This window comes from Halichoerus grypus, chromosome 8 (genome assembly GCF_964656455.1).
Source record: "Halichoerus grypus chromosome 8, mHalGry1.hap1.1, whole genome shotgun sequence".
Classification (NCBI taxonomy): Eukaryota; Metazoa; Chordata; class Mammalia; order Carnivora; family Phocidae; genus Halichoerus; species Halichoerus grypus.
This window is the reverse complement of record NC_135719.1, coordinates 30902006-30927598: the sequence shown is the minus strand read 5'-3', so window position 1 is coordinate 30927598 and position 25593 is coordinate 30902006. Positions and strand designations below refer to the sequence as shown.

Below are 25593 nucleotides of genomic sequence, written 5' to 3'. Positions count from 1 at the left end.
AAAGTAAATCTTTAATGAGGATCCCATTAAGCAAATCAGTCACTCATTGGGAAGAATAGGTATTATTTACTCATTTTGCGTGAATGAGTGGATTTAATTATTTTAAAGGACAGACCACTAGTCAAATGGCCTATTTGCAATTTTTTAATCACCAAAGGTAGAACTTACATCTTTTCCATGGAATGGCACATCTCTTGCTGGTTGATATTCTGAAGCCCATGCTGAGGAAAAAATAAACCAAGATATCAACTCTAACAATGTATAAATATTAAGAATAAAGACACTAAAATCAAAAATTGTTTTAAAAACTTCTCTTAGAAGCAGATAAAGATGGATAAAACAGGATTCCCCAAAAGGGTTTCTTTCTACAAATTCCTGAATAGAATACCCCAGAAAAATTTAATGACTGCTTACACCTTGTTGCAAGGATTGTCACTTCTTTTGGGCCTTAGCATACTACTGAGCATAATTTTTACATCATTACATCTCCTCAAGACACTTTTCACATACACATCCACTTTGTCTTGTAAACACCAGATTGGCATCCTTAAACTGTAATTCAAAAGGGACAGGAGACCACTTAGATTCACTATACTATACTTGGATGGTAGCACTTGTCTCAGTGTAACATGCCAAAGAGTGCTCTTCCTCAATAGTCCTTATCTAGGAAGATAGAAGTAAGATAGTAGTTCAAAATCAGAAATATGTGTGTGTATGGCTTATACATACTATTTATTAGTGGAGAGATGGTTTATACCATCACAAAGACACATTACTAAGGCTCTAAATAATTGATTCATCAACATTAAGACAAAGCATACAGTTTTCTTGACATTGGATACCCTGTAATATCACGTCATACCATAGAGTAAACATGAGTAAAAATGTTCCATTATTTAAATAAAATTTCAGTAAACAATAAACATTTTTGAAGAAGATGTCATCAAATAGGTCATTCACTCACTGAGAAGAACCCATAATAGGGTTCATGATGACTGAATTGGTGAACTTAGTCATTTCAAAGTCCATATCAGGAACAACTGTCATCATTTATAGCATACATTTTTATTTTTCTGAAAACAGTGGGGTCACATGATACCCATAAGATAAAGTTTAGTCATCAAATTATCCAATTTAAGTTTTATAGGTATCAATTTGGTCATCAAATTATTCAATTTAAGTTTAATAGGCAAAGCACATTACTGAATCTCACAATCTCCTCTATTAGCACAGTACTGCAGTTATGGGAAAGTTTATGAGAAACCAAAAGCAACATTAGAATCCCATAATAATAGAGCAAATTTTTTTCTAGACATTTATTTACACCTAAATGAATATTGCATTTTGGACTAGGTAACAGAAAATCAAACAATTGTTCAACATTCAATTATCTGAAGTTCATATAAAAATTACATATTTTGTTAAGAGGATCATATCAAGAAGAAAAAAAATATATTGATATTCAGTTTTCCTGAGTGAATAAAACTGCCTTAGGTGTAAATCTTCACTAGTTCAATGTTTATATGAAATATGTATGTCAAAAGAAGCCACTGATCTCTTATAATGGAATGTTATATTTCTTGGAATCAAGTCTTACTGAAACAAAAAATGAGATAAAAAGACCTAAGAAATGAAATCTGAAAATGCCATAGTTTTAGAAAATGCAAATATCTGAAACAAAGCTTAAAGAATAAGAGATGTTTGTTTATTTATAGGTACATAGATAATGTTGGGCAAACAAGTTATTCATGAAATTTTATTATCTCAAATTCAAGATAAAATTCTCCTAGAAGGGAAATAAAGAGTTACTATTATCTGTCCCAGAATTGTCATTTAATTCTAGCCTGTTTAATTCTATTGAGCATAACTTTTAAGTTATTTCTCTTCGAGACAACTTAAGGTCCCATCATTGTCAAAAGCCATGACACTTCCCATGCATACACAAACGTGGACCTGATTACCTTACCAGCAAGTCTTAAAACCCTGGTGCTAAAGTGAATTGGAGTTAGCGTGTACTTATTACATGATCCTTGGGTGATATCAATTGCTCCAGTCACAGCATGCCACAGAATGTTTTTCCATATCATTATCTAAGAGGACAAAAACCAGAACTGTTATTAAAGGGAGAACTACCTCTCGCTGGTGCATATGGGTTGTGCATGTTTTTCATTAAATGAGAAAAAAATGTTAGTACTCAAAAAAACCCACCTCATTTCAGAGTTTAGTTCATTGATTAACAAAAATTAATGAGTATGAAACTTACAGGTCACTTGACTTTGGAGAAGCAATCCAGTGTCTTCATGTAGAGTCAAGAGAATTTCATTGATCATCCCTTGTCTATATAGTCAAGAAAGTCATAACACTAACATCTGACATGGTTTATTGTATATGAATGCTCATAAAGCACTGACACTCTTAAAACCACATAAATCTCAGGATTTGGATATCAGATATTAGGGCACATGGAATTGAATGTATTGTATTCATTAGCTCAGGAAACCCTTATACAGGTTTCTTTATCAATGGATTCCATCTTAACATATATGGGCAAAGCAAATTACCACATCTTACATTATTTTTTCCATTGTCAGAGACCTTTAGTGATGATATTTATGTCAGTAACCCCAAAGCAGCCTAACATCATTAGAAACTTATAGCATCAATACATGAAAATCAGTCTATTTGTTTATATATTCAAATATATATCTCACACTGGATTGAATACCAAAGAATGAAAAAATCCCTCATTGTTAAAAACACTAAGTTCAGGTAAAAGTTAAAGATATTTTCTTGGGATCAAATCAAGTAGTTCAGTCATACATTGAGTAGGAAAACATATGGATATTTAAGTTACTCAAATGAGTAAATCTAACTGCCTTAGAGTGAAACTTTATAAGCCTGAAAGTCTACTTGGAAGGTATTTATGACCAAGACTAACACGTCTCATCAATTTAATGATGGATATCTTGTGAAACATCTTACCAAAAGAAACAATAAGAGAAAAAGAGTTAAGGTGAGCCCCAAATGTGTCAAATTATTAGAACTTATCGACCATCGAAAAAAATGAAAAGGATGAGTTATTGTGTAATTTGAAGAGAATAGATAGGTTTAGAAATTATAAGTTTCCTTTAAGTGATTTACTGATAAATAAAAAATACAATACCTGTAGAAGAAAAACAAGTATCCTTAAAATTCTGTCTCAGGATTGTAAACCTAGAGTGAGCCTCAGTGTAATGCCATTGAACATGACTTTTAGGTAAACAAATCTTTTCAATACAATATGAGGTTTCAAAATTGATGCAGCACAGGATTCCCCAAGCATATATATACTTGAACCTAACTATGCTTACCAAAGATGGATACAGGAAACTATGAAGCCAAGGTGATTAGGAGTTTCATTGTATTGCATGTTGGACTCCTGGATGTTACAGATTGCCCCAGCGACACTGAGACCAACAGGGTTCTTCCTCTGGAGTCATAATCTAGGTAGACAGGAATAACAATGCTGTCAAAACAAAGCACTTCATCTCTCATGCGCATGGGGCTCATGCATGCTTCTCTATAATGGACCAATATAATCATTTCTGCAAGAATGACCCATTACATAGGCTATTTGACATTAATTCACCAAACAAAAGTTTGACAAAGCATATAAGTTTCTTGACTTTGGAAAACTAATTAGGCAATGTCATGTTGAAATAAGAGCATCTCATTGATCATTTTTGGCATATTTGATCAAGGAGCCATATCAGCAACACTTGACATGGTCCATTGCATTTCAACTTGGATAAAATGAAACAACAGGGATGCCTAGGTGGATCAGCTGGTTAAGGGTTGGCCTTTGGCTCAGGTCATGATCCCAGTGTCCTGGGATTGAGTCCCGCATTGGGCTCCTTGCTCAGTCAGGAGGCTGCTTCTCCCTCTGCCTGCTGCTCACCCCTGCTTGTGCTCTCTCTCTCTGACAAATAAATAAATAAAATCTTAAAAAAATGAAACAATAAATCCATATGAAACTTATTTTTAGAAAACAAGATAACAATAACCACAATTGTGTTTTTCTTTAATCTTTCAACCGATTTATGGGAATTTTCAGCTGTGGCTGATAAACCATTGTTTTTATGTTAACAGTCCTCATCCATGTCCCACCATCACCACAAAAACATAATAATTGGGATGAATATGTCTACTCCTATACTCATGTATAAGATTATGAATGTTGGAGATAATACCAAGGCTCAGAAAATTTATTAAACCCATGACTAGCAAAGAAATTAAATCAGTAGTAAAAAATCTCCCAAGAAACAAGAGTACAGGGCTGGATGGCTTCCCAGAAGAATTCTACCAAACTTTAAAGAATTAATACCTATTCTTCTGACATAGAAATGGAAGGAAAACTTCCAAACTCATTCTATGAAGCCAGAATTACCTTGATTCCAAAACTGAGACCCCACAAAAAAAGAGAATTATAGAACAATATCTGATGAACATGGATGCAAAAAATCTCAACACGATACCAGCAAATCAAACCCAACAGTACATTAAACAAATTATTCACCATGGCGCCTGGGTGGCTCAGTTGGTTAAGCATCTGATTCTTGGTTTTGGTTCAGGTCATGATCTCAGAGTCATGAGATCAAGCCCCATGCTGGGCTCTGCACTCACCATGGAGTCTGCTTTGGATTCTTTCCCCCTTCCTTTTCCTCTTCCTCCCCTCTGCTCGTCCCCTTGCTCTCTCTCTCTCTCAAAATAAATAAATGAATAAAATCTTAAAAAAAATTATTCACCACGATTAAATGGGATTTATTCCTGGGTTCTAGGGTGGTTCAATATTTGCAAATCAATCAATGTGAAACATCACATTAAAAAAGAAAGGAAAAGAGCCCTATGATCCTCTCAATAAATGCAGAAACAACATTTGACAAAATACAGCATCCATCCTTGTAAAAACCCTCAACAAAGTAGGAATCCTGGACATACCTCAACATCATAAAGGCCATAAATGGAAGACCCACAACTAATATAATTTCAATGGGGAAAACCAGAGCTTTTCCTCTATGGTCAGGAACAAGATGGAGGTTCACTTTCACCATTGTTATGTAACACAGTACTGGAAATCATAGCCTCAGCAATCAGACAACAAAAAGAAATGAAAGGCATTCAAATTGGCAAAGAAGAAGTGAAAGATTCAGTATTTGCAGATGACATGATACTTTATATAGAAAACCTGAAAGCCAAAAACCTACTAGAATTGATACATGAATTTAGTAAAGTCAAAGGATGCAAAATCAATGTACAGAAATCTGTTGCATTTCTATACATCAATAATGAAACAGTAGGAAAAGAAACCAAGGAATTGATCCCATTTGCAATTGCACCAAACACAAACAATAAGATACCTAGGAATAAACCAAGGAAGTAAAAGATATGTACCCTGAAAACTATAGACACTTCTGAAAGAAATTGAAGAAGACACAAAGAAATGGAAAAAAAAAATTCCATGCTCATGGATTGGAAGAACAAATATGAATAAGATGGAAAAAAGATGGTCTCTTCAACAAATGGTGTTGGGAAAATCGGACAGCAACGTGCAAAAGAATGAAACCTGGCCACTTTCTTACACCATACACAAAAATAAATTCAATTTGTGTGAAAGACCTAGATGTGAGGCAGGAAAGCATTAAAATCCTAGAGAACACAGGCACTAACCCCTTTGACATTGGCTGTAGCAACTTCTTACTAGATAGGTCGCTTTTTTGTTGTTTCAAATTTTTATTTAAATTCTAGTTAGTTAATACATTAATAAAAGAAAGAACAAGAACCATATGATCCTCTAAATAGATGCAGAAAAAGCATTCAACAAAATACAACATCGTTTCTTGAGTAAAACTTCAAATTGTAGGGATAGGTGCATACCTTAATATCATAAAAGCCATCTATGAAAAACCCACAGCGAATATCATACTCAGTGGGGAAAAACTGAGAGCTTTTCCTCTAAGGTCAGGAATACGGCAGGGATGTCCACTATCACCACTGCTGTTCAACATAGTACTAGAAGTCCTAGCCTCAGCAATCAGACAACAAAAAGAAATAAAAGGCATCTGAATTGGCAAAGAAGAAGTGAGACTCTCACTTTTTGCAGATGATATAATACTTTATGTGGAAAACTCAAAAGACTCCACCCCAAAACTCCTAGAACTCATACAGGAATTCAGTAAAGTGGCAGGATAGAAAATCAATGCACAGAAATCAGTTGCATTTCTATACACCAACAACAAGACAGAAGAAAGAGAAATTAAGGAGTTGATCCCATTTACAATTGCACCCAAAACCATAAGATACCTAGGAACAAATCTAACCAAAGAGGCAAAGGATCTGAACTCAGAAAACTATAGAATACTCGTGAAAAGGGCGCCTGGGTGGCTCAGTCGTTAAGTGTCTGCCTTCGGCTCAGGTCATGATCCCAGGGTCCTGGGATCGAGTCCCACATCGGGCTCCCTGCTCGGCAGGAAGCCTGCTTCTCCCTCTCCCACTCCCCTGCTTGTGTTCCTGCTCTCGCTCTCTCTCTCTCTGTCAAATAAATAAATAAAATCTTTAAAAAAAAAAAAAAAAGAATACTCGTGAAAAAAATGAGGAAGACACAAGAAATGGAAAAACGTTCCATGCTCATGGATTAGAAGAATAAATATTGTGAAAATGTCTATGCTACCTAGAGCAATCTACACATTTAATGCAATCCCTATCAAAATACCATCAACTTTTTTCAGAGAAATGGAACAAATAATCCTAAAATTTGTATGGAACCAGAAAAGACCCTGCATAGCCAGAGGAATGTTGAGAAAGAAAAGAAAGCTGGTGGCGTCACAATTCTGGACTCAAGTTATATGACAAAGCTGTAGTGATCAAGACAGTATGGTTCTGGCACAAAAACAGACACATAGATCAATGGAACAGAATAGAGAGCCCAGAAATGGACCCTCAATTCTATGGTCAACTAATCTTCGACAAAGCAGGAAAGAATGTCCAATGGAAAAAAGACAGTCTCTTCAACAAATGGTGTTGGGAAAATTGGACAGCCACATGCAGAAGAATGAAACTGGACCATTTCTTTACATCCACAAAAATAGACTCAAAATGGATGAAAGACCTAAATGTGAGACAGGAATCCATCAAAATCCTAGAGGAGAACACAGGCAGCAACCTTTTCGACTCAGCCACAACAACTTCTTCCTAGAAACATCGCCAAAGGCAAGGGAAGCAAGGGCAAAAATGAACTATTGGGACTTCATCAAGATAAAAAGCTTTTGCACAGCAAAGGAAACAGTCAACAAAACCAGAAGACAACCAACAGAATGGGAGAAGATATTTGCAAATGACATATCAGATAAAGGGCTAGTATCCAAAATCTATGAAGAATTTATCAAACTCAACACTCAAAGAACAAATAATCCAGTCAAGAAATGGGCAGAAGAGATGAACAGACATTTCTGCAAAGAAGACATCCAAATGGCCAACAGACACATGAAAAAGTGCTCAACATCACAGGGCATCAGGGAAATCCAAATCAAAACTTCAATGAGATACCACCACACACCAGTCAGAATGGCTAAAATTAACAAGTCAGGAAATGACAGATGTTGGCGAGGATGCAGAGAAAGGGGGACCCTCCTCCACTGTTGGTGGGAATGCAAGCTGGTGCAACCACTCTGGAAAACAGTATGGAGGTTCCTCAAAAAGTTAAAAATAGAGCTACCCTATGGCCCAGCATTTTTACTACTGGGTATTTACCCCAAAGATACAAATGTAGTGATCCGAAGGGGCACATGAACCCCAATGTTTATAGCAGCAATGAACTATGGAAAGAGCCTAGATGTCCATCAACAGATGAATGGATAAAGAAGATATGGTGTATATATATACAGTGGAATATTATGCCGCCATTAAAAAAATGAAATCTTGCCATTTGCAACAACGTGGATGGAACTAGAGGGTATTATGCTAAGCGAAATAAGTCAATCAGAGAAAGACAAGTATATGATCTCACTGATATGAGGAATTTGAGAAACAAGACAGAGGATCATAGGGGGAGGGAGGGGAACATGAAACAAGATGAAACCAGAGAGGGAGACAAACCATAAGAGACTCTTAATCTCAGGAAACAAACTGAGGATTGCTGGAGTGGAAAGGGGTGGGAGGGATGGGGTGGCTGGGTGATGGACATTGGGGAGTGTATGTACTATGGTGAGCACTGTGAATTGTGTAAGACTGATGAATCACAGATCTGTATCCCTGAAACAAATAACACATTATATGTTAATAAAAAAAATTTAAAAATTCTAGTTAGTTAATATATAGTGTAATATTGGTCTCAGGAGTAACGTTAATGATTCATAACTTACATATAACACTGAGGGCTCATCATAACAAGTGCCCTCCTTAATACCCATTTAACACTTCCCCCACCCACCTCCCTCCATCAACCCTCAGTTTGTTCTCTATCATTAAGATTCTTTTATGGCATGCTTCCTTTTCTCTTTTTTTCTCCTTTGCAAATGGTTATCTGTTTTGTTTCTTAAATACCACATACAAGTGAAATCATATGGTATTTGTCTTTCTCTAAGACAGTGCAATTGCTGGGTCATATGGTACTTCTATTCTGAACATTTTGAGGAACCTCCATACTGTTTTCCAGAGTGTCTGCACCAGTTTGCATTTCCACCAACAGTGTAAGAGGGTTCCCCTTTCTCTGCATCCTTGCCGACATCTATTATTTCCTGTGTTATTAATTTTAGCCATTCTGACAGATGTGAGGTGGTATCTCATTGTGGTTTTGATTTGTATTTCCCTGATGATGAGTGATGATGAACATCTTTTCATTTGTCTGTTAGTCATCTGCATGTCTTTTTTGGAAAAGTGTCTATTCATGATTTCTGCCTGTTTCTTAACTGGATTGTTTTTTTGTATGTTGAGTTTGATAAGTTCTTTGTAGATTTTGAATATAAACCCCTTATCAGATAGGTCATTTGCAAATATCTTCTCCCATTCTGTAGGTTGCCTTTAGTTTTGTTGATTGTTTCCTATGCTGTGTAGAAGCATTTTATCTTGATGAAGTCCCAACAGTTTATTTTTGCTTTTGTTTCCCCCTTCTCCAGAGGCATATCTAGTCAGAAGTTGCTACGGCCAATGTGAAAGAGGTTTCTGCCTGTGTTCTTCTCTAGGATTTTCATTTCCTGTCTCACATTTAGGTTTTTCATCCATTTTGATTTTATTTTTGTGTGTGGTGTAAGAAAGTGGTTCAGTTTCATTCTTCTGCCTGTGGCTGTCCAGTTTTCCCAACACCATTTGTTGAAGAGACTGTCTTTTTTTCATTGGATATTCATTCCTACTTTGTCGAAGATTAGTTGACCATAGAGTTGAGGGTCCATTTCTGGGCTCTCTATTCTTTCCATTGATCTATGTGTCTGTTTTTGTGCCAGAACCATACTGTCTTGATCACTACAGCTTTGTCATATAACTTGAAGTCCAGAATTGTGATGCCACCAGCTTTGCTTTTCATTTTCAAGATTGGTTTGGCTAGTCGAGGTCTTTTGTGGTTCCATACAAATTTTAGGATTCTTTTCCTTTTTTTAAATTTAAAATCAATTTAATTAGCATATAGTGTATTATTAGTTTCTGACATAGAGTTTGGTGATTCATCAGTTGCATATAACACCCAGTGCTCATTATAATCAGTGTGGATTGCTGGAAGGGAGGTGTAGGGGGAGGGGGTAACTGGGTGTTAGGATTCTTTTTTAACTCTGTGAAAACTGCTGTTCATATTTTGATGGTGATTGCATTAAATGTGCAGATTCCTTTGGGTAATATAGACAATTTAAAAATATTTATTCTTCTAAACCATGAGCATGGAATGTTTTCCCAGTTCTTCGTGTCATCATCAATTTCTTTCAACAGTGGTTTATAGTTTTCAGAGTACACATATTTTACCTCTTTGGTTGGGTTTATTCTTATGATTTTTGGTACAGTTGTAGATGGGATGGATTCATTGATTTCTCTTTCTGCTGTTTATTATTCGTGTATAGTAAGGCAACAGATTTCTGTACATTGATTTTGTATCCTGTGACTTTACTGAATTTGTGTATCAATAATAGCAATTTTTTGGTGGAGTTTTGGAATTTCTATATAGAGTATCATGTCATCTGCAAATATTGAAAGTTTTACTTCTTCCTTGGTGACTTGGATGCCTTTTATTTCTTTTTGTTTTCTGATTGCTTCCAGTATTATGTTTCATAATAGTGGTGAGACTGGATATCCCTGCCTTGTTCCTGATCATAGATGAAAGCTCTCAATTTTTCCCTATTGAGGATCTTACTAGCGGGTTTTTCATTTATGGACTTTACTATGTTGAGGTATGTTCCCTCTAACTCTACTTTGTTGAGGTTTTTTTTGTTTTTTTTTGTTTTGTTTTGTTTTTTTTATCAAGGATGGATGTTGTGCTTTGCCAAAAGCTTTTTCTGCATCTACTGAGATCATATGGTTGTTATCCTTTCTTTTATTAATGTGGTGTATCATGTTGATTGATTTGTGAATAGTGATCCACTCTTGCAGCCCAGGCATAAATCACATTTGCTTATCTCAAATGATTCTTTTAATGTATTGTTGGATTCGATTTGCTAATATTTTACTTAGAATTCTTGCCTCCATGTTTACCAATGATATTGGCCTGTAGTTCTGGTTTTTAATGGAGTCTTTATCTGGTTTTGTTATCAGTGTAATGTTGGCCTCATAGAATGAATTTTGAAGTTTTCCTTCCATTTCTATTTTTTTAAATAGTTTGAGAAGAATACATATTAACTCTTCCTTAAATGTTTCATAGAATTCAACTGTGAAGACACATGGCTGTGAACTTTGTTTATTGGGAGAGTACTGATTACTCGTCCAATTTTTTTGCTGGTTATCCATCTGTTAAGGTTTTCTATTTCTTCCTGTTTCAGTTTTGGTGGTTTATATGTTTCTAGGAATTTATCCATTTCTTCCAGTTTGTCCAATTTGTTGCCATGTAGTTTTATATAATATCCTTTTATAATTGTTTATATTTCTGTGGTGTTGGTTATTTCTCCTCTCTCATTTGTGATTTTACTTTTTGTGTCCATTTGCTTTTGTCTTTGATAAGTCTAATAGTTTATCAATTTTATTTTATTTTTTTTTCAAAGAACCTTCTTCAGGTTTCACTGATCTGTTGTTTTTTAGTTTCTATATCATTTATTTCTGCTCTGGTCTTTATTATTTCCCTTCTTCTGCTGGTTTTAGGCTTTTAAAAAAATTCTTTTTGAGCTCCTTTACGTGTGAGGTTATGTTTTTTATTTGATATTTTTCTTGCTTCTTAATGTAGGCCTGAATTGCTATCTATGTCTTTTTAAGACCGCTTTTGCTGCATCACAAAGATTTTGGACTGTTGTGATTTCATTTTCATTTGTTTCCATGTATTTTTTCTTCTTTGATTTCCTTGTTGACTAATTTGTTGTTTAGTAGCATTTTGCCTAACCTTCATGTATTTGCAGTCTTCTCCAATTTTTTTCTTGTGGTTCAGTTCATGTTTCATAGCATCATGTGAAACATATGAAACTATGCATAGTATGATCTCAGTCATTTTGTTCTTGTTGAGACCTGATTTATGAACTAGCATGTAACCTATCCTGGAGAATGTCCCATGTGCATCTGAAAAGAATGTGTATTCTGCCGCTTTGGAGTGGAATGTTCTGAATATATATGGTAAGTCTATTTGGTCCACATTCAAAACCATTGTTTCCTTGATGATTTTCTACTTAGATATCTGTTCATTGATGTAAGTGGGGTGTTTAAATCCCTTACTATTATTGTATTATTATCAATGAGTCCCTTATGTTTGTTATTAATTGTTTTATATATCTGGGTCCTCCCATTTGGGAGCATAAATATTTACAAATGTTAGATCTTCTTGTTGGATAGACCCCTTTATTATGATATAGTACCTTTCTTCATTTCTTGTTACAGTTTTTGGATTAAAATCTAGTCTGTTGAATATAAGTACCACTACTCTTTCTTTTGATGTGCTATTGCATGGTAAATATTTCTCCATCCCCTCACTTTCAATCTTTAGGTCTAAAACGAGTCTCGTGCACAGAATATAGACAGGTCTTGGATTTTTATCCATTCTGACATTCCAGATCTTTTGGTTGTGGTGTTTAGTCCATTTACATTCAGTAATTATTGGCAGATATGTATTTAATGCCATTTTATTACTTGTTTTGTCATTGTTTCTGGAGATTCTTTTTGCCTTTCTAGTCTTTGTCACTTTTGGTCTTTCCTTTCTATTCAAAGAGTCTCCTTTAATATTTTTTTGCAGGGCTGAGTTAGTGGTCACAACCTTCTTTAGTTTTGTCTGGGAAACTCTTTTTCTCTCCTTCTACTCTGACTAATAGCTTTTGTGGATAGGGTATTCTTTGCAGCAGGTATTTCCGATTCAGCATGTTGAATATATCATGCCACTTTCTTCTGGCTTGCCACGTTTCTGTGGAGAGATATACAGCTAGCTTTATGGGTCTTTCCTTATAAGTTAGGTACTTATTTTGTCATGCTGCTTTAACATCTTTTCTTTGTCACTATAATTTGCAAGTTTAAATATGATAGGTCATGGTGTTGGCCTGCTTTTGTTGATTTTAACAGGAGGTCTCTGTTCCTCCTGGATTAGGATGTCTGTTTCCTTCCCCAAATTGGGGAAGTTTCCAGCTAATATTTCCTCAATTAAATTTTCTGTCCGCTTTTGCCTCTGTTCTTAATCTGGACACCTATAATACAAATGTTATTACATTTTACAGGGACACTGAATACCCTATATCTACTTTTGTGTTCCATAATTCTTTCTCTTTTTTTTCAGCTTCATGGTTTCCCATTATTTTGTCTTCCATATCACTTATTTGTTCCTCTGCTTCTTTCATCCTCATGGTCATTACATCCAGTCAGTTTGGAATCTCAGTTATTGAATTTTTAATTTCTGACTGTTTTTTTTTAACTTTTTTATCTCTGTGGTAAGGGCCTCCCTGTTGTCTTTTATGCTTTTCTCAAGCCCAGTGAGTATCTTGGTGATTATTGCTTTAAATTCTCCATAAGGCATATTATTTATATCTGTTTTGATTAGATCTCTGGCCATGACCTTATCTTGTTCTTTCTTGGGGGATGAATTACACTGTCTTGGGATTTTGTCTAAGCCTCTGTCTTCTTCTCTGAGTTAGAAAAGCCTGCTATGTTTCCTGCTTCTGAGAGTAATGGCTTTGTTAAGAAGAAATTCATATAATATCCAGCGCCTGGTGCTTCAGGGAGTGTCTCTGTTGTGTGCTGCATGCACTCTGCTGCTGTGTTTTGGCTGCTCTATCCTGCAGGCCAGTTATCTTCAGAGGTTCTTCAGTAGGTAGTGTTTGGAACTTGGTCAGAGTGGGTGAGTTTTAACTAGGTGTGCTCTGGTCTCCATGTTAAATGAGATCTGATGCTACTTCTGATAGCACAGAGGCTTTGCAGAACTCTATGGTCAGAAGATGTGGTGTGATTAGGGGTTTATGCTGGTCTTCTGAAGAAGGGGTCCTCCACACTAGGAGTGAGGCGAATTTGTAGTACAAGGGCAGTGCTGGCACAGCAAAGGGGTGCGTGACCTGAATAAGTGGGTTAGGAAGTCACTGTAGGCATTATGCTATTTATGGAAGCTGGTTCTATGTTTATACTGAGGGGTGGAGAAGGGAAACAGTGCCAGCCAGCTCCTCTGTCCCTGGAAAGGGGTCTTAGTGCTTGCTTTCCTCAGGGAAGCACTCTAAGAAGAGCAAATTATCTCCCCCATGAGTGTCTTAGGTATTTTTCAGTCACTGTTTTCACACTGTCTAACTCCAGGCTGTTTTCCTGCTTTCTCTCCAGGAGCAACAGTGCCATCCATATTCTATCCCAACCAAGCTGGATATCATTTAAAAATCCAGACTTTAGGTACAGAGTGTGGACAGAGACTATCCTGGGCTTCTGGGGGAGGAATTCAGTGTGCTGGAACTAAGGGATATTTAACAAAGAAGAGCACAGGGTCCTAGAATGTGGAGCAAGCAACTATGCAGCCAATGTCAGGGATGAGCGGCACTTGGCAGGTGACTCTGCATTTATGCTGAAAGGTGTAGAAGGGAAATGGAAATCACTGGATCCTTTGTATCCTAAGAGGCCACTCTGTGAAAGTGACCTACCACAAATATGGTCCAAGAGGAGCAAATAATTGCCCACAGCTGTGCCCAGGTGATACTCAGGGCCCACCATTTGGCCAGGGTAGATTGCTTGCCTTTTCTCCAGGACAAGGACAGTGCCCTCAAATATCAATCACAAAAAAAGCCCACCGAATATAAAATTACAGTCCTCAAAAGCTTCTGGTTACAAAAACAACAAAAATGAGCCTCTAAGCTTTTCCCAGGCAATGTAGGGGGATGTATTTCTCTAGGTGTTGCCACGTGAACTCCACTCTCTCTTGCCTTTTCCATGATCAGAGGCCCAAACTGGCCAGGATCTCAGGGATCCAATTCTCCCAAAAATCATGTCTCAATGCATCCTAATTTTGGCCACATGGCCTTCTCTGTCTAAGCTGCTGTGGAGAAGGATAAGAATTCCTGCTATTTCAGTATGATTTGATGATTATCTAGCTGTGTTTCAGTCAGAGATTACAATTGGATTGTAATCTGCCAGAAATCTGCAAGAAATTGTCCAGAAAAAACAGTGTTGTTCATAAGAAAACAGGAAGCACCCCTCAGGGGATGGCTTCCCCTCTTCTGAAGGCTGGCTAGGGAGATCCAGCTGGGAATCTCCAGCTGGGAGCCTCAGTACAGGCAATTTCCTGAAACACCCAAAGTGGACAGCAGGGACAAAGGCCTGATTTACCCCACCTCACTGGACAAACAAATTCTCTTCAAAATAAAATGGCATTTCCTGAAAGAGACCGGCATCAAACAGAGGCTGCTAAAGCTGAGAACTCAATGACAGGGGGTGAGGAATGTAGTAGGAGATTGGTGGCAGAGTGGAGATCTCCCTGGATATTCGAGACCATGTCAGGAGGATGGGCAAATGTACTCATCAGGTGGATTTGCCAAAGGACAAGGGAGAACATTCAAGGAGAAGTCAACCCTCACTGGCCATGAAGGTGTCCCACCAAGAGAGAAGTGCCGAAGCTGCATCATGTGGAACTTCCCACCGACTGTTTACATCTGAGACCTCCAAAAAGCTCCAGAGGCATCTAATCAAATCTCATTGTCGAGGCCGTGCCAAGACGATGGCCACAAAGGTACACTGAAAGACAAAAGGAGACGAGGGTTTCTAAGCATTGGTTCACGAGAAGGTGTCCCGGGAGGAGGAATGGGTTGGGAGGCAAGGCCGAAGGCTGGAGTAGCTCTTGGGCACCTGGAGGCCCACAGACAGGCCAGAGCAACAGCAAGGAGACCCAAAGGATCTGTTGCCTCAAGCCCCAAATTGCAGTGCTCCCCCAGGGCCCTGAGAATCCTCGAGATGCTGACCCCAGGATGGTCCCCTCCATTGGGCCTCAGCATAATCCTATTGACCATGATTTTTAGGTCATCATCTCTCTCTGAGACAATATGAGTTCTCATCATTGACCCAAGCAAGGCAGTGGTGATGTGGGCAGGTGCTCTCCCGTCCCCTGAACCTGCTTACCAGGGTGCTTATTGTAGAACGGATGCCCCGGGGGGGGGGGCAGGGGTATGAACTTTGGGCTTCTTGCAGGGGCTGGGCCTAGCAAGACATGGCCCTCAGGGCAGGATCCTTGGACATGGGATCTGGGGAGAGAGGGGTAGGCCAGCTGTCAAAACTCCCTACTCCGGGGCATCTGCTCCTGTGGCCAAGAGCTGCCAGTCTCAAAAGCCTGGCAGCGAGTGGTAAGGCCTAAGGCTGGTCGGCACACAGTGGGGGACCACAAGGAAGGGACAAGCTACAGGAACAGAGATGCCCATACCTGGGCCCCCAAACAATGGAGAGTGCGGCCCCCAAGGGAGCTGAACCTTGCTGATGATGGCCCCCAGAAGGCCTGACACACAGGCTTCCAGAGAGGTAGCACACTGTGGGTGCAGGTTCAGGTGTGAAGGGTGCATGCCCTAGTAGGTAGGGCAAGGCCCTCGCCCTCCCAAGGACTGGCCATCTGTGGCACCCGGGCTGGACACATGCCCTCGAGGACACAGGAAGCCACAGCCCCCAGAGTCCCCAGGGCAGAGGAATGAATGCTGGGCCAAACATGTGCACACAACCAAGGCATGCTGCACACAGCCTGCTGGGAGAGGGGGGGGCCTCTCCCAGCACCTGCTGAGCCTCTTCCCATGAATCACTCCCTCAGGTCTAGAGTGTCAGGGTGAGAGGCCCAGGGCCATTGCCCATTGTGCCCAGGGACTTGAGATTCCCCTCCTAGACCCAGTGGTCCTTTCCTGTCTCGGCAGCCCAAGGGATCAGGGAGGGCAGCTCCCAGCTGCCCTGAGGGGGCCCAAGCTCCTTGGGAGTCGGGTGCATGTGACAGGGGCTCTGGGCTCTTCTGCCCAGGGCAACTTGCCAGCACCAGGGCTTTAGGAACAGCTGAGGGCTGAGGGGGACAGCCACCAGTGGTCCCAAGGGGCCCATGTCCACCATCTGGATGGGCCGATGGGGCACACCGTAAAGCAGCAAGATCCCTCAGCTAACCTGGGTGACAGCGGCGTCCCTGCACTTTCTACTCCTTGTCAGGGAACCAGCTCATCTTTCCCTTCCCCTGCATGTGGGATGGCCCAAGGGTGGACCTTCATGGGGGAAGTCCACCCTCTCCGGACATCCAGGGCTCCCGGCCCGATTCCCATGTGGCCACCACCCAGACACAGGCCTCACGAACCCACCCCAACGATGTCTGCGGCCTCCCTCCAAGTGCAGTGGCTCCCACTCACCAGCCATTGTCGAGGCCGCACCGAGACCCTAGACACCACGCTTGCTGAAAGACACAAGGAGACCAGGGTTGCTAAGCAATGACTCCCCGGAAGGTGTCCTGGGAGGGGGGATGGGTTGGCAGGCAAGGCCAAAGGTCTGAGCCCCTCTTGGGCACCTGGAGGCACACAGTCAAGGCACAGCCAAAGCTAGGAGCCTTGAGGAATCAGTCACTTCAAGCCCCAAACTGCAGCGCTCCCCCAGGGCCCCAAGAATCCTCGGGATGCTGACTCCGGGATAGTCCCCTCCACTGGGCCTCACTGTAATCCTATTGAGCATGATTTTTAAGTCATCATCTCTCTTCAAGACAATATGAGTTCTCATATTGACCCAAGCAAGGCAATGGCGATGCAGGCGGGTGCTGTCCCATCCCCTGAACCTGCTTACCCGAGGTGCTTACTGTAGAGTGGGATGCCCTGGGAGGGAGGCGGGGGCACGAGACTTTGGGCCTCTTGCCGGGGCTTGGCTTAGCAAGACTTGGACCTCGGGGCTAGATCTTCATCTGGGGATGGCATCTGGGGAGAGAGGGGGTAGGCCAGCTGTCAAAATGTCCTGCACCATGACACCTGTCCCTGAGACCAAGAGCTGCCAGTCCCGAAATCCTGGCACCACATGGCAAGGCATGAGGCCAGCTGGCACATGGCGGGAAACCAAAGAAAGGGGCAGGCTACAGGACGGGAGATGCCCATACCTGGATCCTGAAACAATGGAGTCCATGGCCCCTGAGGGAGCCAAGTCTTGCTGAGGCTGTTCCCCAGGAGAAGGCCAGCATACAGACTCCCTGAGAGGTAGTACGGTATGGGAGTGGGGCACGGCGTGCAGGGAGCTTGTCCTGGTAGGTAGGGCCAAGGCCTCACCCTCCCACGGATTTGCAATCTGTGACACCTGGAGATGGGCACATGCCCTCGAGGACATGGGGACCCATGGCCCTCAGAGTCCCCAGGGCAGAGGAATGGGGGGGGCATGGGGGACAAACATGTGCACGCAACCAAGGGTCCTCTCCCTGCACCTGCTGAGCCTCTTCCCATGAATCACTCCCTCAGGTCTGGAGTGTCAGGGCGAGAGGCCCAGGGCCATCACCCATTGTGCTCAGGAACTTGAGATTCCCCTTCTAGACCTGGTGGTCCTTTCCTGTCACAGCAGCCCAACGGATGGGGAAGGGGAGCTCCCAGCTGTCCTGAGGGGGCCCAAGCTGCTTGGGAGTCAGGTGCGTGTGACAGGATCTCTGGGATCTTCTGCCCATGGCACCTTGCCATGCATGGGGAATTCAGGAACAGCTGAGGGCTGAGGGGGACAGCAGCCAGTTGTCCCAAGGTGCCGACGTCCACCATCTGGACTGGCCCATGTGGCCCATTATGAAGCAGCAAGATCCCTCAGCTGAACTGGGTGACGGCGGTGTCCCTGCACTTTCCAGTCTTTGTCAGGGACCCGGCCCATCTTTCACTTCCCCTGCATGAGGGATGGCCCAAGGGCAGACCTTCAAGGGGAAGTCCACTCTCTCCCAACATCAAGGGTTCCCAGCCCGATTCCCATGTGGCCACCACCCAGACACGGACCTCACGAACCCACCCCAATGACGTCTGTCAGCCTCCCTCCAAGCACAGTGGCTTCCACTCACCTGCCATAGTTGTGGCTGCACCGAGACAATGGCCACCATGGCCCATGAAAGACACAAGGAGATCAGGGTTGCAAAGCAATGGCTCTACGGGAGCTGTCCCTGGAAGAACAGGTTGGCAGGCAAGGCTTGATCCACTCCTGGGCACCTGGAGGCCCACAGTCAGTTCACAGTCACAGCAGGGACCCTTAAGGGAATGGTCACCTAAAGCCCCAATCTGCAGTGCTCGCTCAGGGCACAGAGCATCCTCGGGATGCTGACTCCGGGACGGTCCCCTCCATTGGGCCTCAGTGTAATCCTATTGAGCATGATTTTTAGGTCATCATCTCTCTTCAAGACAATATGAGTTCTCATCATTGACCCAAGGAAGCCAGTGGTGACGTGGGGTTCTCTCCCATCCCCCGAACCTGCTTACCAGGGGTACGTACTGTAGAGTGGGATGCCTGGGGGGGGGGGGGACACAAGACATTGGGCGTTTTGCAGTGGCTGGTCCTAGCACACTTGGCCCTCAGGGTGGGATATTCGTCTGGGGACAGGATCTGGGGAGAGAGGGGTAGGCGAGGTGTCAAAACGCACTGCTCTGTGGCAACTGCCATTGTAGCTAAAAACTGCCACTCCGGAAAGCCTGGAGCCACGTGGCAAGGTGTTAGCGCAGTTACACTTTCCAGTCCTTGTCAGGGACCCGCGCAAACTATTGCTTCCCCTGCACATGAGATGGTCCAAGGGCGGACTTTCAAGGGGGAAGTCCACCCACTACAAACATCCAGGGCTCCCAGTCCGATGTCCATGCAGCCGCCACCCAGACACGGGCCACGCAAACCCACCCCAATGGCATCTGCCGCTGCCTTCCAAGCCCAGTGGCTTCCACTCACCTGCCATGTTTGAGGCCTTGCGGAGACCCTGGCCACCACTGGCCACTGAAAGACACAAGGAGAACCAGGTGCTAAGCAATGGCTCCACGGGAGGTGTCCTGGGAGGGAGAATGGGTCAGCAAGGAAGGTCGAAGGCCTGAGGCCCTTTGGGCACTTGGAGGCCCACAGTAAGGCCATAGCTACAGTGGAGAACTTCGAGGGATCCATCGCCTCAAGCCCCAAAATACAGCACTCCCCCAGGACCACAAGCAACCTTGGGATGTTGACCTCGGCATGGTCTCCTCCATTGGGCCTCAGCATAATCCTATTGAGCATGATTTTTAGGTCATCATTTCTCTTCGAGACAATATGAGTTCTCATCATTGACCCAAGCAAGGCAGTGACAACGCAGCAGGCATTATGCCATCCCCCAAACCTGCTTTCTGGGGTGCTTACTGTAGAGCGGGATGCCATGGCGGGGAGTGGACAGAGTCATGAGACTTTGGGCCTCTTGCAGGAGCTGGGCCTAGCAAGACATGGCCCTCAGGGAGGAATCTTCGTCTGGGGACACGATCTGGGGAGAGAGGGGGTAGGCCAGGTGTCAGAACACCCTGCTGCATGGCACCTGCTCCTGAAGCCAAGAAGTGCCAGTCCCGAAAGCCTAGCGCCGCATGGCAAGGCTTTAGGCCAGCCGGCACATAGCGGGTGACCGCAAGGAAGGGGCAGGCTATAGAAGCAGAGATGCCCATACCTGGACTCCGAAAAAATGGAGGGTGTAGCCCCGGAAGGAGCTGAGCCTTGCTGATGCTGCCCAAAAGAAGGCACAGCACACACGCTTCCCGAGAGGTAGCACGCTGTGGGTGCAGGGCCGGTCGTAAAGGGTGCATGCCTTGGTAGGTAGGTCCAGGCCCTCACCCTCCCACAGATTGGCCATCTGTCACACCCCGAGCCTGGCAGGTGCCCTCAAGGAGATGTGGAGCCACAGCACCCAGGGTCCCCGGGGCAGAGGAATGGATACTGGGCAAACCCCATGCATGCAACCAGGTCATGCCACCCATTGCCCCCTTGCAGGGGGGCCCTCTCCCTGCACCTGCTGGACCTTTTCCCAGGATCACTACCTCAGGTCTAGAGTGCCACTGTGAGAGGCCCAGGGCCATTGCCTGTTGCACCCAGCAACTCAAGATTCCCTTCCTTCGCCTGGTGGGCCCTTTCTGTCTTGACAGCCCAAGGGATCAGGGAGGAGAACTCCCCAGCTGGTCTGAGGAGGCCCAAGCTCCTTGGGAGTTGGGTGCATGTGACAGAAGCTCTGGGCTGTCCCACCCGGGTCACCTTGGCAATGACTGGGGCTTCAGGAACAGCCCAGGGCTGAGGGGGACAGCCGCCAGTGGCCCAAGGGGCCCAGGTCCACCATCTGGGCAGGCCAATGTGTCACAACATGTAGCAGCATGAGCCCTCAGCTGAACATGGGCTGATGGCAGTGTCCCTGCACTTTAAGGTCCTTGTCAGGGACACGGCCAAACTTTCCCTTCCCCTAAGGTGGCATGGCCCAAGGGCGGACCTTCAAGAGGTAAGTCCACCCTCTCCATATATCCAGGGCTCCTGGCCCGAATCTCACGTGGCTGCCGCCCAGATACCAGCCTCCCGAACCTACCCCTATGGTGTCTGCGGCCTCCCTCCAAGCCCAGTGGCTCCACTCACCTGCCATGGTTGAGGCCGCACCAAGACCCTGGCCACCACGGCCCACTGAAAGACACAAGGAGTCCAGGATTGCTAAGCAATGGCTCCCTGGAAGGTGTCCTGGGAGGGGGAATGAGTTGGCAGGCAAGGCTGAAGGCCTGAGCACCTTTGGGCAGCTGGAGGCCCACTGTCAGACCACAGCGGGGAGCCCAGAGGGAACTTTCGCTACAAGCCCCAAACAGCAGCTCTCCCCCAGGGCCGCGAGCATCTTCTGGATGCTGACCCAGGCATGGTCCCCTCCATTGGGCCTCAGTGTAATCCTAATGAGCATGATTTTTAGGTCATCATCTCTCTTTGAGACGATATGAGTTCTCATCATTGACCCAAGCAAGGCAGTAGCAATGAGGGTGGGCACTCTCCTGTCCCCTGAACCCACTTACCGGGGGAGCTTAGTGTAGAGCGGATTACTCTGGAGGGTACCAGGGCAGGAGACATTGGGCCTGTTGCCAGGGCTGGGCCTAAGAAGATTTGGCCCTCAGGGCGGGATCTTCGTCTGTTTATGTGATCTGGGGAGAGACGTGTAGGCCTGGTGTCAAAACGCCATTCTCTGGGGCACCTACCCCTGCGGCCAAGAGCTGCCAGTCCCGAAATCCTGGTGCCACATGGCAAGGCATGAGGCCGGCTGGCATATGGTGGGAACCGAAAGAAAGGGGCAGGCTACAGGAGCCGAGATGCCCATACCTGGAACCCAAAACAATGGAGAGCATACCCCCTGAGGGAGCCGAGCCTTGCTGAGGTTGCCCCCCAGGAGAAGACTGGCACACAGGTCACCTGAGAGGTAGCATGGTGTGGGAGCAAGGCATGGCATGCAGGGAGCTTGTCCTGGTAGGAAGGGCCAAGGCCTCACCCTCCCAAAGATTGGTCATCTGTGACAACCGGAGCCGGGCAGGTGTCCTTGAGGACACAGGAAGCCATGGCCCCCAGGGTCCCCAGGGTAGAGGAATAGTTCCTGGGCCAAACACATGAAAGCAACCAAAGCATGCGGCCCACTGCCTGCCTCGCAAGGAGGGGCTTCTCCCTGCACCTGCTGAGCCTCTTCCCCTGGATAACTCCATTAAATCTAGAGTGTCAGGGTGAGAGCCCCAGGGCCACCGCCTGTTGTGCCCAGGGATATGAGATTCCCCTCCTAGACCTGGTGGGCCCTTCCTGTCTCAGCAGCCCAAAGGATCGGAGAGGGGAGCTCCCAGCTCCCCCGAGGGGACCCAAGCTCCTTGGGAGTCGGGTGCATGCAACAGGAACTCTGGGCTCTTCTGCCCAGGACACCTTGCCATGTGCCAGTGTTTTAGGAATAGCCAAGGCCTGAGGGGGACAGCTGCCAGCGGTCCCAAGGGGCCCATGTCCACCGTCTGGATGGGCCCATGAGGCACACCTTGACGCAGCAAGATCCCTAGCTGACCTGGACGACAGTGGCATCCCTGCACCTTCCAGTCCTTCTCAGGGACCCGGCCCATCTTTTGCTTCCCCTGCATGTGGGATGGCCCAAGAGTGGACCTTCAAGGGGGAAATCTGCTCTCTCCAGACATCCAGGGCTCCCAGCCATATTCCCATGCTGCTGCCACCCAGACCCGGGCCTCACAACCCACCCCAATGACATCTGTGCCCTCCCTCCAAGTGCAGTGGCTTCCACTCACCTGCCATGGTTGTCATTGCGCAGAGACACTAGCCACCATGGTCCTCTGAAAGACACAAGATCAGGGTTGAAAAGCAATGGCTCTTTAGGAGGCGTCCTTGGAGGAAGAATGGGTCAGCAGGCAAGGCCGAAGACTTGATCCCCTCATGGGCACCTGGAGGCCCACAGTCAGTTCATAGCCACAGTGGGGAGCTTTGAGGGCACAGTCACCTCAAAGCCCAATCTGCATCACTCGCCCAGGGCACAGAGCATCCTCGGGATGCTGACCCTGGCATGATTCCCTCCATTGGGCCTCAGCGTAATCCTATTGAGCATGATTTCTTGGTCATCATCTCTCTTCGAGACAATATGAATTGTCATCATTGACCATGGAAGGCAGTGGCTTCGCGGGCAGGCACTCTCCCCTCCCCCAAACCTGCTTACCAGGGGTGCTTACTGTAGAATGGCATGCCCAGGGGGAGGGGTGGGGGCATGAGATGTTGGGCGTCTTGGACTGGCTCTGCCTAGCAAGACTTGGCCCTCAGGGTGGGATCTTCATCTGGGGACAGGATCTGGGGATGAAGGGTAGACAAGGTGTCAAAATGCACTGCTCCGGGACACCTGCCATTGTAGCCAAGAGCTGCCAGTCTGGAAACCCTGGTGCCGTGTGGCAAGGTGTGAGGCCGGCGGGCATACGGCGGGGGGACCACATGGAAGGGGCAAGCTACAGGAGCAAAAATGCCCATACCTGGACCACGAAGCAACAGAGAGTGTGGCCCTCATGAGAGCTGAGCTTTGCTGATGCTGCCCCCCAGAAGGCCCGGCACACAGGCTTCCTGAGAGGTAGCACACTGTGGAATCTGGGCCAGGCATGAAGGGTAGGTGCCCTGGTATGTACAGTCAGGGCCTCGCCCTCCCACGGATTGGCCATCTCTGACACCTGGAGTTGGGCTGGTGCCCTCGATGACATGGGCACCCCTGGCCCTCAGGGTTCTGAAGGCGGAAGAATGGATGCCAGGCCAACAGCGTGCTCACAATCAGGCATGCCGCCCATTCCCGCCATGCATGGGAGCCCTCTCCCTGCACCTGCTGGGACTCATCCATGGGATCACTCCCTCAGATCTAGAGTGCCGCGACGATAGGCTCAAAGACATTGCCTGTTGCGCTCAGGGACTCAAGATTACCCTCCTAGGCCAGACTGACCCTTCCTCTCTCAGTGGCCCAAGGGATTGGAGAGGGGAACTCCCCAGTTGCCCCAAGGGGGCCCAAGCTCCATGGGAGTTGGGTGCATGCGACAGGAGCTCTGGGCTCCCCGGCCCTGGGCAACATGCCAAGGTCTGGGGCTTCATGAACACTCCAGGTCCAAGGGGGACAGCTGCCAGTGGCCCCAACAGGCCTATATCCACCATCTGCACACCGTGAAACAGTGAGGTCCCTTAGCTGATCGTTGGGTGACAACGGCGTCCCTGCACTTTCCGGTCCTTGTCAGGGACCCGGCCAATCTTTCGATTCCTCTGCACCTGGGATGGCCCAAGGACGGACCTGCAACGGGGAAATCCACTTCTCCAGACATCCACGTTTCCAAGCCTGACCCCCATGTGGCCGCCACCCAGACACAGGCCTCCCGAACCCACTCTGGATGGTGTCTATGGCCTCCCTCAAAGCCCAGCGGCTCCACTCACCTGCCCATGTTTGTGGCCACACCGAGACCCTGGCCACCAAGGCCCACTGAAAGACACAAAGAGACCAGGGTTGCTAAGCAATGGCTCCCTGGAAGGCGTCCTGGGAGGGGGGATGGGTCGGCAGGCAAGGTTGAAGGCCCGAGCACCTCTTGGGCACCTGGAGACCCACAGTCAGGCCACAGCCAAAGCGGGGAGGCTTGAGGGATCGGTCACTTCAAGCCCCAACCTGCAGCGCTCCCCCAGGGCCCTGAGCATCCTCAGGATGCTGACCCAGGCATGGTCCCTTCCATTGGGCCTCAGTGTAATCCTATTGAGCATGATTTTTAGATCATCTCTCTTTGAGACAGTATGAGTTCTCATCATTGACCCAAGCAAGGCAATGGCGGGAAAGCCGTCTCCCGCCCCGTGAACCTGCTTACCGGGGGTGCTTACTGTAAAGTGGGATGCCACGGTGAGGGGTGGGGATCCAAGACGTTGGGGATCCTGCTGGGCCGTGGCCTAGCAAGACTCGAATCTCAGGGCGGGAACTTCTTCTGGGGACAAGATCCGTGGAGAGAGTGGTAGTCTAGGTGTCAAAATGTCCTGCTCTGGGGCACCTGCCCCAGCTGCCAAAAGCTGACAGTTCCAAAAGCCTGGTGCCACGTGGCAAGGTGTTAGGCAGGCTGGCACACAGCAGAGGACCACAAGGAGGGGCAGGCTACAGGAGCAGAGATGCCCATACATGGACCCCTAAACAACGGAGAGGGTGGCCCCCAAGGGAGCCGAGTGTTGCAGATGCTGCCCCAGGAGAAGGCCTGGTGCACAGGCTTCCCGAGAGGTAGCACGCTGTGGGCACAGGGCCTGGCGTGATGTGTGCATGCTGTGGTAGCTAGGGCCAGGCCCTCGCCATCCCATTGATTGGCCATCTGTGGCACCCAGAGCTGGGCAGGTGCCCTCGAAGACATGGGGAGCCATGGCCTCCAAGGGCTCCCAAGGCAGAAGAATGGATGCTGGGCCAACTGCGTGCATGCAACCAAGGCATGCAGCCCACTCCCCGCCATGCAGGGATGCCTTCTCCCTGCACCTGCTGGGTCTCTTCACTGGCACCAATCCCTTAGGTCT

At 45.9% G+C, this 25593-nt stretch overlaps 2 protein-coding genes, 8 non-coding genes and 1 pseudogene across 38 annotated transcripts in view; all 11 read right to left on the bottom strand.

The window, feature by feature from the left end:
- LOC144382842 (uncharacterized) overlaps nucleotides 1-1952 on the bottom strand; it is a 121845-nt gene extending 119893 nt beyond the window's left edge. The window contains exons 1-2 of the mRNA XM_078078925.1: nucleotides 415-1952; nucleotides 169-221 (exon numbers count right to left, since the gene is read on the bottom strand). The gene's annotated coding sequence lies outside the window, so the exon portion shown is untranslated. The remainder of the gene's footprint in view (nucleotides 1-168; nucleotides 222-414) is intronic.
- On the bottom strand, nucleotides 1841-1916 carry LOC118525587 (small nucleolar RNA SNORD115; annotated as a pseudogene).
- Nucleotides 1953-3220: 1268 nt separating the features above from the next.
- LOC118525585 (small nucleolar RNA SNORD115) lies at nucleotides 3221-3301 on the bottom strand. Its single transcript, XR_004912242.1, has one exon. It is a non-coding gene; the product is annotated as a small nucleolar RNA SNORD115 (small nucleolar RNA).
- Nucleotides 3302-15578: 12277 nt separating this feature from the next.
- Nucleotides 15579-15659, bottom strand: LOC118525560 (small nucleolar RNA SNORD115). The gene has a single exon (XR_004912218.1). It is a non-coding gene; the product is annotated as a small nucleolar RNA SNORD115 (small nucleolar RNA).
- Nucleotides 15660-16958: 1299 nt separating this feature from the next.
- Nucleotides 16959-25593, bottom strand: part of LOC144382863 (uncharacterized) — a 49667-nt gene continuing 41032 nt past the window's right edge. For 21 of the 29 annotated variants that reach the window (XR_013450337.1, XR_013450325.1, XR_013450351.1 and 18 more), the window contains 12 exons: nucleotides 24493-24538; nucleotides 24207-24352; nucleotides 23255-23382; nucleotides 22833-22877; nucleotides 21582-21707; nucleotides 21163-21207; nucleotides 19921-20038; nucleotides 19486-19530; nucleotides 19042-19152; nucleotides 18617-18715; nucleotides 17386-17513; nucleotides 16959-17005 (listed from right to left, as the gene is read on the bottom strand). The gene's annotated coding sequence lies outside the window, so the exon portion shown is untranslated. Of the gene's footprint in view, nucleotides 17006-17385; nucleotides 17514-18616; nucleotides 18716-19041; nucleotides 19153-19485; nucleotides 19584-19920; nucleotides 20039-21162; nucleotides 21208-21581; nucleotides 21708-22832; nucleotides 22878-23254; nucleotides 23383-24206; nucleotides 24353-24492; nucleotides 24539-25593 lie in introns of all 29 variants that reach the window. The other 8 variants (XR_013450335.1, XR_013450340.1, XR_013450334.1 and 5 more) reach the window with 8 other exon arrangements.
- Nucleotides 17251-17330, bottom strand: LOC118525566 (small nucleolar RNA SNORD115). Its single transcript, XR_004912224.1, has one exon. It is a non-coding gene; the product is annotated as a small nucleolar RNA SNORD115 (small nucleolar RNA).
- LOC118525562 (small nucleolar RNA SNORD115) lies at nucleotides 18896-18976 on the bottom strand. Its single transcript, XR_004912220.1, has one exon. It is a non-coding gene; the product is annotated as a small nucleolar RNA SNORD115 (small nucleolar RNA).
- On the bottom strand, nucleotides 19774-19854 carry LOC118525546 (small nucleolar RNA SNORD115). Its single transcript, XR_004912204.1, has one exon. It is a non-coding gene; the product is annotated as a small nucleolar RNA SNORD115 (small nucleolar RNA).
- On the bottom strand, nucleotides 21446-21526 carry LOC118525556 (small nucleolar RNA SNORD115). The gene has a single exon (XR_004912214.1). It is a non-coding gene; the product is annotated as a small nucleolar RNA SNORD115 (small nucleolar RNA).
- On the bottom strand, nucleotides 23120-23200 carry LOC118525571 (small nucleolar RNA SNORD115). Its single transcript, XR_004912229.1, has one exon. It is a non-coding gene; the product is annotated as a small nucleolar RNA SNORD115 (small nucleolar RNA).
- Nucleotides 24784-24861, bottom strand: LOC118525569 (small nucleolar RNA SNORD115). Its single transcript, XR_004912227.1, has one exon. It is a non-coding gene; the product is annotated as a small nucleolar RNA SNORD115 (small nucleolar RNA).